The sequence below is a fragment of the Salmo trutta genome, chromosome 11 (assembly GCF_901001165.1).
Source record: "Salmo trutta chromosome 11, fSalTru1.1, whole genome shotgun sequence".
NCBI classification, from domain to species: Eukaryota; Metazoa; Chordata; class Actinopteri; order Salmoniformes; family Salmonidae; genus Salmo; species Salmo trutta.
The window spans coordinates 3,761,702-3,775,386 of NC_042967.1; the positions used below are offsets into that span (position 1 = coordinate 3,761,702).

General features: G+C 43.3%; 2 long non-coding RNA genes across 2 annotated transcripts; both read left to right on the top strand.

The window, feature by feature from the left end:
* Positions 1 to 8,458: 8,458 nt before the first annotated feature.
* On the top strand, positions 8,459 to 9,065 carry LOC115202100 (uncharacterized). The gene is made up of 2 exons (XR_003879909.1): positions 8,459 to 8,772; positions 8,884 to 9,065. It is a non-coding gene; the product is annotated as an uncharacterized LOC115202100 (long non-coding RNA).
* Positions 9,066 to 12,778: 3,713 nt separating this feature from the next.
* On the top strand, positions 12,779 to 13,174 carry LOC115202099 (uncharacterized). Its single transcript, XR_003879908.1, has 2 exons — positions 12,779 to 12,924; positions 13,035 to 13,174. It is a non-coding gene; the product is annotated as an uncharacterized LOC115202099 (long non-coding RNA).
* Positions 13,175 to 13,685: the final 511 nt, after the last annotated feature.

Here is a 13,685-nt window from a genome sequence, read left to right on the forward strand (position 1 = left end):
TTTTTGGATTCACCTTGTTGTGCGCGGTGGTCCTTCGTTGGCAAATTTTGTCATCAAAGGAAAAGATTTACACTTCTGTGTTGGATGACCGTTCAAAACATATTTTCCCAGTCTGACTTCTGGTTAGCCACTGTCACCGATTCCTTCCAAACAACTCATTGTTGAATTTGCGATTTCCAAATTGTTGTGTAATGTTTGTGTCCAATGGCTGATGAGCACCTATACGTTTTATCTATATTTTCTCTTCATATGACAAGGATTAAAAAGGACTTGCCAGTAGACTTGAGTCATGAATCATGATGTTGACTGCTAGCTAAGATTGTGAAAGTAAGATGCTGACATCATCAGTCCAATCAAAGCTACTGTACATATAACGTGATTTGATGTCATTTCTGTGGCCAATGACCTTGATCCTTCTTGGAAGGGCACTTCTAGTCTAAGTATATGGCAGGACACCAGAGGGCTCACATTCCTACTGTCTCCCCTTACTAAAGGCGGGTAACGTAGTGTCCCATGAGTGACAAAACACTGAGATAATCACAATGCAATATTCCTATTTTCTGCTGGCCTTCCCCAACACCACAGATAGCACTGAGCTAGGCTGAAACCCCTGCATTTTGGAGCTGCCTGTTTGTATTCGGCTTTAATAACTCAATGACATATATATATATATTTTTACATTGTTTGCAAACTGATATGTGACACGCATTAATACCAAAATAACATGCAAAACAGGCAAGCTGCCCCCCCCCCCCCCATATATATATATATACAATATATATAACCCTCAAAACAATCTCGTCCAGACCAGACAACTTGGGACAATTTGGTCCGGAACCCTTGGGATCCAGAGCAGGACCCGACCACGTCCCAGTCAGGACAATCGCTGAGAAAACGGTGTACCAGATGCTGCAAAGTCTTTAGCGTCATCCTAGGGGTTTCCCTGGTCATCACTTTGACCATTTTGGCCATTTTATGGAAGTTGTAGAGATAGTAGTCATTGTAGCCCTTGTGCTGCTGTTTGTCCATCAGGGTTGGGGGCAGGAAGTAAACTGACATTCAAATTGACATTTTTCTTAGAGGAAAAGCTTTGAGAAATGACTAAATTGAAATGAAATTGACCCCAACCCTGAGGTCCATAGATCATTTCTCAGGGGTAAATTAAATAGTTGTATTATTATGTTTGATGATTATTTTTACTCAATACTTATAGCACATTACTCTTGTATTTGTCTTTCTGCACTCGCACCTGTTTTTCTCACTGGCACTGATTTTGCACGGATTTTCCTTGCAATGACTGTGATGTGGTTGTCTTTAACTTCCTTAGTTGAATGTGTAGCAATATTGATGTTACTCATATTGACGTTACACAGGAAACGGAAACCAGTTGTTACTTACTTTATTAATGTGCTGGTTGACAACATGCCTAGTAAAGTTTGCTTAACTATACATCTTTGTCTGTCGTGACTACAACACAAAGCATATTGAAACATGGTGGCAGCGGTACTTAAAAGAACCTGGATCTCATCGATGTAAATGAAGAATACATCCCAGGCGGCAGTTTGAAAAAGTGCCGCGTTTACGGGCTAGTCATCGCGCCGCACGTCTACGTTAGCTGGCTATCGTGAGTGACTCTATGATAAAAGCTAGCTGGCTATTGGATACATGCAGATTCGTGAGTAGCTAACGTTCCATTCTACAAATAAATCGCCATGGAAAATGCACTGAAACCTCCGGGAAAAATAGACTTTGATGATTGTAATTTAGCACTGGCCTGGAAAAGATGGAAAAAGGAATTCAATTTGTACATGGCTCTTACAATGAGAGAAAAACCCGAGGACTACAAAGTGAAGCTGCTGTATTATCTCATTGGAGAAGAAGGCGGAGAGATTTGTGAGACCCTATGTGTGGGCAGTACAAAAGACAATCTCTCTGTTGAGGAAGTACTTGCAGCACTGGATGCATTTTGTGATCCCAAGAAAAATGAAACAATTGAGAGAGATACATTTTTTCATGCGAAGTCAGGGCCAAGATGAGAGTTTAGACAAATATCTCACTGAATTGAGGACTCTAGTGGCCACCTGCAACTTTGGAGTAATCACAGACAGGGACGTGTGACCCACACTTAAGAGAGCGCTTACTCAGAGAGACTGATCTCAGTTTAGAGAAATGCATACAGATTGGAAGAGCTGCAGAACTGTCCAGACACAGAGCTAAAGTCATAAATGTGCAGGACCCTGTAGCAGTGCATGCAGTAACACAGAAAGAGAGACCGAGAGGGAGAGGAGACCCTACAGAGGGACAGAGCATTATACAATGCAGATACTGTGGACGGACACATGAGAGAAAAAAGGAAAAATGCCCTGCATATGGACAAAAATGTAAATCCCGTGGAAAAAACAATCACTTCTCTGCAAAAGTGCAGGGACCAGCAAGAGAAACAGAGTCCTGGCAATGGAAAATGCGTCAGCTGACTCAGAGAGCGGTGAGGATGTTCTGTGCGTTACACTAGGGCCAAAGTCAGAGAGCATCAACGTGGTGCAGGAGAAAACCATAGACCCCAATGCAGCTCTCTTTGCAACCATGTTTGTCAACAAAAAGTCAGTCAGATTTCAGCTAGATTGTGGTGCTAGTTGTAATGTTATCCCTGCAAACCTCATAAAAGCCAGTCACCTAGAGCCCTGCAGTCAGGTATTGGTGATGTATAACAAGAGTACTCTGACGCCACTGGGGAAGTGCACACTTAAAGAGATCAATCCACGCAATAAGAAGTCAACAAGAATGTGCACAGGCCCATTCTTGGCAGTAAGGCTATCCAGGCAATGGAGTTGATTACTGTGCAGCATCACAACATCCTGGCCATCGAGGAAACCACAGGATCCTGGACTAAAGAGTAAATTAAACAGGAGTACTCTGATGTATTCCAGGGAGATGGATGCTTACCCGGCAAACTGAAGCTGGAAGTGGATGAGCGAGTGGATCCCGTCCAGCTGCCAAAGAGAAGAGTGCCAGTAGCACTATATAGACCACTCAAAGAGGAGCTTGTGGAGAAAAGAAGGATGATAAAAGCAGTTGGGGAAAAAAGCACAGATTGGATTAGCAGCCTGATCGTAGTGAAGAAACCGTCTGGAAAACTAAGAGTGTGTATTGATCCGAAACCTCTCAACAAGGCGCTCAAGAGGAGCCATTACCCACTTCCCACTATTGAAGACGTGCTGCCAGATCTGAACAGAGCACGCGTGTTCTCTGTTTGTGATGTAAAAAAAACGGATTTTGGCATGTGGAACTGGAGGAGGAATCCAGCTATCTCACCACGTTCTCTACTCCCATGGGACGCTACAGGTGGCTGCTCATGCCAATGGGAATCAGTCCAGCCCCAGAGATCTTTCAGAGGAAGTTGAACCAGGCAATGGAAGGTCTTCCAGGAGTCAAAATCGTTGCAGGCGACATCCTGATTGTGGGAGAAGGAGACAATGATGAAGCGGCGACTCTGGACCATGACAAAAACCTGAAAATGCTCCTGGACAGATGCAGGAAGCTCAATATCAAGCTGAATCCGGAGAAGCTGCAGCCCAGGCTGAAGGAAGTGCCCTACATTGGCCACCTGCTAACATCAGAGGGGTTGAAAGTGGACCCAGGAAAAGTGACAGCCATCAAACAGATGCCTAGGCCTACAGATGTGCAGGGGGTGCAGCGCTTCCTGGGCATGGTAAACTACCTAGCCAAGTTCTGCAGCCACGCCACGGAGCTCTGCGAGCCACTGCGACAGCTAACACACAAGGACTCACGGTGGGAGTGGTCAGAGAGACATGAGCAGGCTTTCAATAAAATCAGGGATACCATTGCACAGACCCCTGTGCTGAAATACTACAACCCAACAGAGCAGGTTGTACTACAGTGTGATGCTTCAGAGAGTGGGTTAGGAGCAGCCTTGATGCAGGGAGGACAACCAATAGCATACGCCAGCAGAGCCCTGACAGAGACTGAAAAAGGGTATGCACAGATAGAGAAGGAGCTGCTCGCAGTGGTGTTTGGCATGGAGAGGTTCCACCAATTCACATATGGACGAACTGTCGACGTGCAGTCAGATCACAAGCCTCTAGAGAGCGTCATGACAAAGCCTCTCCTCAGAGCACCAAAAAGACTACAACGCATGCTCATGAGACTCCAAAACTACGAGGTCAGTAGTTCCGGGAAAGCGTGTGGTGCTGACCGACACCCTGAGCAGAGCGTACCTCACAGAACAAGACAACAGAGGCCCTGTGGCGCTGACCGACACCCTGAGCAGGGCGTACCTCACAGAACAACACAACAGAGGCCCTGTGGCGCTGACCGACACCCTGAGCAGGGCGTACCTCACAGAACAAGACAACAGAGGACCTGTGGTGCTGACCGACACCCTGAGCAGGGCATTCCTTACAGAACAAGACAACAGAGGCCCTGTGGTGCTGACTGACACCCTGAGCAGGGCGTACCTCACAGAACAAGACAACAGAGGCCCTGTGGGGCTGACCGACACCCTGAGCAGGGCATTCCTTACAGAACAAGACAACAGAGGCCCTGTGGTGCTGACCGACACCCTGAGCAGGGCGTACCTCACAGAACAAGACAACAGAGGCCCTGTTGTGCTGACCGACACCCTGAGCAGAGCGTACCTCACAGAACAAGACAACAGAGGACCTGTGGTGCTGGCCGACACCCTGAGCAGAGCGTACCTCACAGAACAAGACAACAGAGGCCCTGTGGAGGTCCAAGTGGAATCAATCAATATGATACACTACCTCCATGTGTCAAGTGAGAGACTAAAGCACATCCAGAGAGCCACTGAGCTGGACCGGGAGCTCCAGACACTGAAAAATGTGATCCTGCAGGGGTGGCCTGAAGTGAAAGGGCATGTACCTTTGGAAGTAGCCATGTATTTTCACAACAGAGATGAGCTGAGTGTGCAAAATGGAGTTATCTTCAGAGGTGAGAGAGTTGTGCCTACTACCCTCAGGTCAGAGATAAGGCAGAGAATCCATTCCTCACACATAGGAACAGAGGGATGTCTGAGAAGAGCTTGCGAGTGTGTCTACTGGCCAGGCAATGCACTGATGAGAACATACATGGCACAATGTAGCACCTGCACTGCATGGGGTATGAAGCAACAGACAGAAACATTGAGGCCACACGAAGCACCAAAGTGTCCCTGGGAAAAAAATAGGGACTGACCTGTTCCAGTTCAATGACAGAGACTACATGGTCACAGTTGATTATCTCTCCAACTTCTGGGAAGTGGACCATTTGGAGAACACAGTCGAAAACGGTCATTCGAAAACTGAAGACACACTTTGCACGCTATGGTATACCTGACATCCTGTACTCAGACAATGGTCCCAGTACTCTTCAGACGAGTTCCCAAGTTTCAGCAAGGCTTGGGACTTTACACACAAAACATCGTCTCCAGGATACCCGCAAAGTAATGGGAAAGTGGAATCGGCAGTGAAAACAGCCAAAAGACTGATGGCAAAAGCAAAGAGAGCAGGTGCTGACCCTTACCTGGCCATACTGGATCACAGAAATACCCCGTCACAAGGAACAGACAGCAGCCCTGCAATGGTGCTCATGGGAAGACGTACAAAGACACTACTTATAATGAGTGAAAATCTTCTGACACCGGGGATGGCAAACTGTCAGCTGGAGAAGTTTAAAGGAAGACAGCAGAAACAGGCAAAGTACTATGACACCTCTGCTAAGGATCTCACAGAGCTGCAACGAGATGACAGGGTGAGAGTTCAGCCACTCACAGGACAGAAACAGTGGTGGCAGAGGGCCACAGTAGTCAGACCTGTGGAGCAAAGGTCCTACGAGGTGAAGACAGAACAGGGACAAGTCTTCAGGAGGAACAGGAGAGACCTGAGGAAGAGAAGAGAAAGGAGGATTTCCCCACTGTTGAGGAGCCTGGCACAGAGCCAGTAAACAGAGCACCAGCTGACGCCCAGCAGGGTGCTGAACACAACCTAGAGGTGAACGCTGCACCTCAACAAGAAGATCCAAACATCTCAGGTCAAGCACCTCCTGATGTAATCAACACTCCCCACGCAAGGTCTGGTAGGGCCGTCCGAAGACCTATACACCTGAAAGAATTTGTGTGAAGGTAAAAAATAATAATAATAAGTCATGGACAGTAAGGAAACAAACATTCAGTTCACATTCCAGTTTATTGCAGACATGGACTACAAGCCAAAGTTAGGTGGAATCTGCCTTTGTTGTAAAAAAAAAGAAGAGAGAGAACATGTAGCAATATTGATGTTACTCATATTGACGTTACACAGGAAACGGAAACCAGTTGTTACTTACTTTATTAATGTGCTGGTTGACAACATGCCTAGTGAAGTTTGCTTAACTATATATCTTTGTCTGTCATGACTACAACACCAAGCATATTGAAACAGAATGCATTGACTGTAAGTCACTTTGAATAAGAGTGTCGGCTAAATGACTAAAATGTGAAATGTAATGTTATGTTTTTAAATCTTTTTTTAATCAATAAGATATTATCAGATTTTTTATGTGATGATTTAGAATAAAATACAAAGAAGACAAGTTTAATAATTTGTCTTTATTTCAACTCTGCGATATATTTCTGTTCTTAATACCATAGGGAACAGAAACCTCTCGAACACGCACACACACACACACACACACGCACATGCACACGCACATACACACACAGAGTACATAAACACCTGACCTTTGTCACCTCATTGCCATTTGGACTGAAGTCAGAGCATCAGTGAGACAGACAGACAGCATACAAAGAAAGAGACAGACTATACACACAGTACCTGTTATTATCATCATTGAGATATGGAGATAGAAGAGGACAACAATGCCAATGTAGAGGAGGTCTGTATGAAAGGCTGTGATGATCTGGCTGTAGGTTATGAGACTACACCAGAGTCTAGAGGCTGGAACAAGTAGGTGTGATTTACAGATTCTTACTGAGAGTTATCATGACTTGAGTGACACACACACAGTCTCTCTCTCTCACACACACACACACACACGCACGTAAATATCGTTGATCGTAAATAAGAATCTGTAAACCAGAACTACAATAATAGGAGCTACTCTAAAGAGTCCAAAGACATGGCAGATTCCGTAGGGTGCTAGTTCTGAAGTTGGGAGATTGGGAACCTATCTGGCCAAGCGAAAAACCAACTCCATAAAATTGCTAGGTGACTAGTAGTATTACAGAGAAACAACAACAAAAAAGTAACAATTGAAACTATATATACAGTACCAGCCAGAGGTTTAGACACACCTACTCATTCAAGGGTTTTTATTTATTTTACTATTTTCTACATTGTAGAATAATAGTGAAGACATCAAATCTATGAAATAGCACATATGGAATCATGTAGTAACCAAAAAAGTAACCAAATCAAAATATATTTTCTATTTTAGATTCTTTAAAGTAGCCACCCTTTGCCTTGATGACAGATTTGCACGCTCTTGGCATTCTCTCAACCAGCTTCATGAGGAATGATTTTCCAACAGTCTTGAAGGAGTTCTCACATATGCTGAGCACTTGTTGGTTGCTTTTCATTCACTCTGCAGTCCAACTCATCCCAAACCATCTCAATTGGGTTGATGTCGGGTGATTGTGGAGGCAGCAGTCTCCACACAGTCTCCTTTGAACAGTTGATGTTGAGATGTGTCTGTTACTTGAACTCTGTGAAGCATTTATTTGGGCTGCAATCTGAGGTGCAGTTAACTCTAATGAACTTATCCTCTGCAGCAGAGGTACCTCTGGGTCTTCCTTTCCTGTGGCGGTCCTCCTGAGAGCCAGTTTCATTCTAGCGCTTGATGGTTTTTGCGACTGCACTTTTCCGTATTGACTGACCTTCATGTCTTAAAGTAATGATAGACTGTCGTTTCTCTTTGCTTATTTGAGCTGTTCTTGCCATAATATGGACTTGGTATTTTACCAAATAGGGCTATCTTTTGTATGCAGTTGTCACAACACCTATACCTTGTCACAACACAACTGATTGGCTCAAAAGCATTAAGAAGGAAATAAATTCCACAAATTAACTTTTAACAAGGCACACCTGTTAATTGAAATGCATTCCAGGTGACTACCTCATAAAGCTGGTTGAGAGAATGCCAAGATTGTGCAAAGCTGTCATCAAGGCAAAGGGTGGATATTTTGAAGAATCTAAAATATGAAATATATTCTGATTTGTTTAACACTTTTTTTCATTGCACTGTATATATATATATTTTGTACATGACAAATCTGGGTGGGCATGACACCTCTGGTTTGAATTTATTTTCAGTCTTATGGAAGTGAGACCGAGTAGAGGACAGAATTATCTTGGTATCAGAGCAGCCTTGGTTTGTGTGGTAGAATATTATAGATAGGAGGAGGTCAGGTGTATGTAACCACTTATTGTTCTACACCTGCAGGATTGAAGCATGGGAATCAGAACATTCAGCCTTACAAGCTGGCTACAGTTTCTCTGGGACTGCTGTGTGTTCTCCTACTAACCACAGTCATCTCCAGTTGGAGAGGGAGAGAGACCAGTTACAGACCATTTATAGCAGCTTGACTAAAGAAAGAGACCAGTCACAAACCCACTATATTACCATAACTAGAGCAATTACACATCCGTTACAACACCATGACTAGAGAGATAAACCTGTTAAAGACCAGCTACAGCGCTGAGAGACGTCACTTACAAAGGACAATTTCAGAGCAGGAGAAAAATATATCAGAGGACCTGGGTGAGTATCAATTCCATGATAATAACTGGGAATTTGAGTTGATTACGACATGTTGAATAATTATTTTCTGTATGTATGACTATATTCATCACCGTATTTTCTTTCTGCAAGATGCTGTCCTGATGGCTGGAGGAGATTCGGATGTAGATGTTATTACCTTTCAACTGAGAGTAAAACTTGGAGTGAGAGCAGAGCAGACTGTATAAGGGGAGGAGCAGACCTGGTGATCATAAACAGCGGAGAGGAACAGGTGAGAGAGCGGAGGAGCAGAAACAAAGCGGGAAATAACTCATGAGAGAGAGAAACAGAGAGAGAAACACACAGACAGACAGACAGACTAAACGTACCAACTACAGTTGAAGTCGGAAGTTTACATACACTTAGGTTGGAGTCATTAAAATTCGTTTTTTCAACCACTCCACAAATTTCTTGTCAACAAACTATAGTTTTGGCAAGTCGGTTAGGACATCTACTTTGTGCATGACACAAGTCATTTTTCCAACAATTGTTTACAGACAGATTATTTCCAAACGCCTGAAGGTACCACGTTCATCTGTACAAACAATAGTACGCAAGTATTAACACCATGGGACCACGCAGCCGTCATACCGCTCAGGAAGGAGACGCGTTCTGTCTCCTAGAGATTAACGTACTTTGGTGTGAAAAGTGCAAATCAATCCCAGAACAACAACAAAGGACCTTGTGAAGATGCTGGAGGAAACAGGTACAAAAGTATCTATATCGACAGCAAAACAAGTCCTATATCGACATAACCTGAAAGGCCGCTCAGCAACAAAGAAGCCACAGCTCCAAAACCGCCATAAAAAAGCCAGACTACGGTTTGCAAATGCACATGGGGACAAAGATCGTACTTTTTGGAGAAATGTCCTCTGGTCTGATGAAACAAAAATAGGACTGTTTGGCCATAATGACCATCGTTATGTTTGGAGGAAAAAGGGGGAGGCTTGCAAGCCGAAGAACACCATCCCAACCGTGAAGCACGGGGGTGGCATCATCATGGTGTGGGGGTGCTTTGCTGCAGGAGGGACTAGTGCACTTCACAAAATAGATGGCATCATGAGGGAGGAAAATTATGTGTATATATTGTGGGCAGAACTGAAAAAGCGTGTGTGAGCAAGGAGGCCTACAAACCTGACTCAGTTACACCAGCTTTGTCAGGAGGAATGGGTCAAACTTCACCCAACCAATTGTGGGAAGCTTGTGGAAGGCTACCCAAAACATTTGACCTAGGTTAATCAATTTAAAGGCAATGCTACCAAATACTAATTGAGTGTATGTAAACTTCTGACCCACTGGGAATGTGATGAAAGAAATAAAAGCTGAAATAAATCATTGTCTCTACTATTATTCTGACATTTCACATTCTTAAAATAAAGTGGTGATCCTAACTGACCTAAGACAGGGAATTTTTACTAGGATTAAATGGCAGGAATCGTGAAATGCTGAGATTAAATGTATTTGGCTAAGGTGTATATAAACTTCTGACTTCAACTGTATGTTATTATCAGGTGTTTCTAAACAAACTGGGAAAGATGTGCATTTCTGGATAGGTCTGTCTCTTACTCAGAGAGGGAAGGGATCTGGAAATGGGTGGATGGAACAACAATGTGAGTAATATTTACCTATACTTTCACATGTGCTCCATCTCCGGCCTCTAGGTCACCAGGCTGCTCGTTATGGCGCGCACCTGTCACCTGCACGTCGTCAGACTCACCTGGACTCCATCACTTCCCTGATTACCTTCCCTATATATGTCAATCCCTTTGGTTCCTTCCCCAGGCGTCATTGATTCTGTTTCATGTCTGTGCGTTGTTCGTGTGTTTGTGTTACGTTTCGTTTATTGATTGATTAAATCACTCACTCCCTGAACTTGCTTCCCGACTCTCAGCGCACTTCGTTACATATACTTGTTTCTTTTTTGAAGCGTATTGATTCTTCTACTAATATCATGTTGAAATGATTTTCTGCTGAACTGGTTATTAGGTTCTGGAGAGGAGGAGAACCTAATAATGCCGGTGGGGACGAGGATTCTGTGGTCTTCAACAGGTTTATTGATCTGTCTGTGCCCTGGGCAACTATTGAGTTAGGGAATGGCCAGCTGTCACGATTTCCGCCGAATTCGGTCCCTCTCCTTGTTCGGGCGGCGTTTGGCGGTCGACGTCACCGACTTTCTAGCCACCGCCGATCCACTTTTCATTTTCCATTTGTTCTGTCTTTGTCTTATCCCACCTGGCTTCACTCACCAATCACTTGTTTATTATTTAACCCTCTGTTCCCCATGTTGTGTTTGTGAGTGATTGTTATTTGTTACGTGGATTATTGTCAGGCGTTGCACTTTTGTTTTAGACCGTGTTTTTGGCACTATGTGTTATGTGCTGTCGTTTGTTAACCGGTATTAAAGTGCGCCTGTTTATTATACTCCGCTCTCCTGCACTTGACTTCGCCTCCCATATACACGCATTACACCAGCCTTGCTCAGGGATTACTCAATGGGTATGTGAGAGCACACCTAAAGTGTCATAGCATAATGAATTACGTCCACAATGGGAGAATAATATCTGAATTCCATTTTGAGTTAGAAGTTGTATTATCACAAATTATTGTTGTAGTGTAATTTAAATAAATTACAGTATAACATTAGTTCTGAATAGTAATGATTGTAGTTATAATTTGTAATGATTGAATTTATATAATATAGAGTTGCTTATAAAGAACCATAGTATTATGAAAGTGCAACTCTGATCTGAAAGCTAATGTAGTGAAGTGACATGCAGTGTCAAGTCTAATCATCTAGCAGTAAATTGCGAACAAGGCAAGTGCCATGCTTCAATTTGGGTTTGTTTCTTTGTCAAATGGGATGATAATTATAGGCTACTTAGTAATTAATTTTGGCTCTGTCGTGGAAACTCTAACCAAAAAGGAAGCGATTGCAGATTCTTCAAAACAACTTCTTTTATTGTAAGATTTGTAAATCTGGAGCGGTTAACAATCACTCAAAAGGTGCAGAGTTAAAAGCCCAAAGAAATTGAGTTCGGTCTCAGCTTTTCTAGAAAGTACAACTCCCTTTTAGGTGGTGTGACAACCAGAGAGAACAATAGCCGTGGGGAAGCATTGGTTGATGACCCAAAGGTACAGCCAAAGAACTATGGAACTGAGAGGCTGCGGTTGGCCTGTGGTGAGGTCTTGCTGAGAAATGGCACACCCTTTCCCAGTGCTCATTGTCTCAACACTGTTTCTCAAAAGAATCTAAACCATTTGTCTTGCTCGTCTCTCACAGCTTAGTTCAGTCTACTGCTAAATAACAGGATATTGAGTCAGTATCTTAGACAAAGGGGAGGTGTTCTAGCAGAGGGAGCAAGTCTCATTATTACATTATCTGACTTTAGTTAATAAATCTTCTTAGGGCTAGGCCCCTTTTCTCAATTTCTCAAAAACAAATTCCTTTTAAATTGGAACCAAGTAATTTAATGGAAATGGTAGTAGAGAAGGACAGAATTGCTGTTACTGTCTGTCTGTGTGTGGTTGAAGACCACAGCATTAGTTCCTCTTGGTATCAGAACAGCATTGGTTTATGAGGGAGAAACTGGTCCGCTGGAAAGACTATGATACATACAGTAGTACCAAGTCAGGTGTATGTTACATTTGTTTTTCTACACCTGCAGGACTGAAACTTGGGAATCAGAACTGTCAGCCTTACTGACTGGCCTCAGTTTCTCTGGGACTGCTGTGTGTTCTCTTGCTGACCGCAGTCATAAGTCTCTCTGTAGACTGAGTATTCAACAATCACAGGTGGTAGGGTGTGTGTGTGTGTGTGTGTGTGTGTGTGTGTGTGTGTGTGTGTGAAATAACATAAAATGATACATTTGTTCTCTGTTCCATCACAGATGACGATGACTACAATCACCTGTCCAGAACTCTTTCTCTTCCGGCCAACCATACTTCAGAGAAGGAATATCTTCAGACTAGTTCCGAAAACCTGACGTAAGGAGAGAGACCAGCTGGAGACTTCTTTCAATGCCTTGAATATTGACAGAGACCAGTTACAGACCCGTTTTAACACCTTGGCTGAAGAGAAATACCAGTTACAAAGGAAAATGTCAGAGCTGGAAAGAACGATTTCAGAAGAACTTGGTGAGTATGTGTATTGTGCTAATAACTGTGAATTTAAGTTGACTTGAAAAAGGTTTTATGATATATTGAAGTTATATGACTGTATTGACTGACATGCTCTCCTTCTGCAGGATGCTGTCCTGTCGGTTGGAGGAGATTCAAGTCTAGCTGTTATTACCTCTCTTTTGAGGAGAAAACTTGGAGTCAGAGCATAGCAGAATGAATAAAGAGAGGAGCGGACCTTGAGGTCGTAAACAGTAGAGACAAACAGGTGAAAGAGAGGGAGAGAGACAGATACAGACAGGCAGAGATAAACACACCAACTATGTTTTCCCCAGGTGTTTCTGAATAAATTGGGTAACAATCTGAAATTCTGGATTGGTCTGACTGAGTCAGTGAAGGAAGGGACCTGGAAATGGGTGGATGGAACAACTCCCACTACAATCAATACAGTGAGTAAAATACAGATGGATCTTGTAGATATTTGGTTCTTGTACTAAATGCTGAAGACTTAATATAATCTCCCTCTTAACATATTCGTTCTTATTTTCTGAAGACAGACAAATTATCATCTGGGTAGTGAGGATTGTGTGACTTTTAACAGTTTCAATAATTCACCCTAATTTGGATCTATTCGGTCATGGAGTGACAAGCCTTGCTCACAGACTAATCAATAGGTATGCGAGAGCACAGTGAGTTTCATAATGTACGATAACATCCTTTCACTGTACAAAAATCTAATGCAATTGTCCTTTTGAGTTGGCACTCGCTTTAGCCTAGAT